Consider the following 2,379-nt stretch of genomic DNA (forward strand, 5'->3'; position numbering starts at 1 on the left):
TCCAGCAGAGTGACAGAAAACTCATCGCTGTGCTGAAAGCTGTGAGCAGCAAGAGGGAAACAGTAGGAGCTATGCATGTTTCCAGCAGAGTGACAGAACGGTATCGGCGATCTTTGCTGCCTTGTGTCTGGTCTAAGCTGTTGAGAAACCATCTCCAGTGTTGTGAAGACTCGTCCATGATATACACTGCAAACTGTCTACATGAAATTTAGGTGGACAAAATAGCACTACTAACATCGGTCAAACAGTATAGCAGTGAGGTAGACGACATGAAAACCTTGGTGAGTTGTGTGTGAGAAAGGTATTTGTTTTACTGCATGCTGCACATATAGCTTTCATCACTGTGGGATGACGCCATTGATGTAACTGACGTCGGTGTCTTTAATGTACAAACATGAGTTGATGTATGCATGAGGGTACATTTTACTGAAGCAGGTTTTTCCTTGCGTTTTGTCATTTTGGTGCATCTTATCTTGGGAGAATGCTGATTAGTTTTGTGAACGGAGAAACATTTGCTTAAAATAAAGGCGTTGTTTTCATGATATTCAGTAACCAGGACATTAATTTTGATTGCAAGCGAGACTTAATTCCAGATGATTTTATTGTGATTACAAAGCAGCTTTCTTGCAAACAGTACATTACTAAGCCATAAAAGGGTTTCTGCCACTGGATGAAATTCCTTTCACTGCTATTCCATGCTTGAGACCCAGATCTTCCTTGGGGAATACAAGTAGGCTTTTTGGAAAGGGGGGGTGAATGAGACACTTTCCTAATGGTTGAAGTACACTGCCATGTCTCTTCTCTTTCCTTATGGTTGAAGTACACTGCCATGTCTCTTCTCTTTCCTTATGGTTGAAGTACACTGCCATGTCTCTTCTCTCTCACACTGTTTTGGCCATTTGATGTTTCTCTACTCTTTCCAAACAGCACTTTGAGCTTACTTTTTCTTCACAGTTCAGTATGTTTAATAGCACATGTGGAGGTTTACTGTCTGGCTGAATCACGCAAGAGATGGTGCAAGGAGTGAATGAAAGCGTACCGTGTGAAAAGACTGTGTGAAAGTGAATTATTTGATACTGTTAGTGTACGAGAGCATGGAGAGGTTTGGCACAAGCAAGTGTTGTGCTCAGGATTCATTCCATTGTATTGAAGTTGTACTGCTCGTCTCCCTTAGGCCAACTAGCAAAGACGTTTTAGGCTGATGTGAAATATGTGCATATCCTTCGAGCTACTCTTTCTGTGTGTGCAAATTCTGTGTGTAGTTTATTGTTAATTTTATTTTCACCTCACCTTTATTGCTTACTTCACTTACAAACGAAGAAGTGTGTAGAATTACCCATTAGATGATTTTTCTTTTCTTTTGAAAACGTAAGTTGTGTACATTTGTTGAAATCATTGTCAACCTATACATGGGGTGCAAGATTAAATGTGTCGTAACCTGATGTTCTGTTCTGTACAGTTGGAGTGTAAACACTATTTGTGGATGCCGAGAGGAAAAAAAGTATAAAAAATAAAAGATATGTAAAGAAATACTTTTGTTTACTGACTGCCATCATGTTTACATGGAAGTATGTTTACAAGACAGCAAAAATGTGGAAGGAAATTGAAAACAGAGGGAAAAAAGAAAGTTGGATATTTTGTTCAAACGGAGAAAGCAGCAAACACAGAATCTCTGACACCCGCTATCTCTTCGCCTTTCTCACACACAACTCAAAAAACCAATCACATTCAGATCTGTACGTTAAAATTGGAAATTGAATCCAAACACAGAAACGGGCACTCTCTCCCTCTCACAAAAAATCTTTCACACAACAAGAAATTCAAAAGCGGAAAAGCGGTGTGTGGATGTAGTTAAATAGCAATTTATTCCTTGAGGAAAGTCTGCGGTCAAACACATACGCACACACACAGACCACAGGCATGAAAGATGATTGACAGTACACAGCACATTTCCACTACACGTGGGTAGACACCACAGAACGATGCAATGCGGATTAAGGGTTGGGCAAAATCATGTTACCTCCGAGTGGGTAGACGGCACAGAACGATGCAATGCGGATTAAGGGTTGGGCTAAATCATGTTGCCTCCGAGTGGGTCGACGGCACAGAACGATGCAATGCGGATTAAGGGTTGGGCAAAATCAGGTTGCCTCCGAGTGGCACAGGTGAAACATGGACAGCCATTATTACTTTGCACACGAATCTCAATGTTACCTTCACATTGTTTTTCTCTACAAAAGCATTCAACTCCTGCTCTGTGATGACAGACTTCAGTTTCAGAGAAGCATCTTGTGTAAGTATTTGTAGATCCGTGCTAGGCTGAAAAGATACATATAGCCTAATAGTGTACTCTCAAATAAAAACACCACACAAATAATG

Source organism: Littorina saxatilis, linkage group LG1 (genome assembly GCF_037325665.1).
Source record: "Littorina saxatilis isolate snail1 linkage group LG1, US_GU_Lsax_2.0, whole genome shotgun sequence".
Lineage (NCBI taxonomy): Eukaryota > Metazoa > Mollusca > Gastropoda > Littorinimorpha > Littorinidae > Littorina > Littorina saxatilis.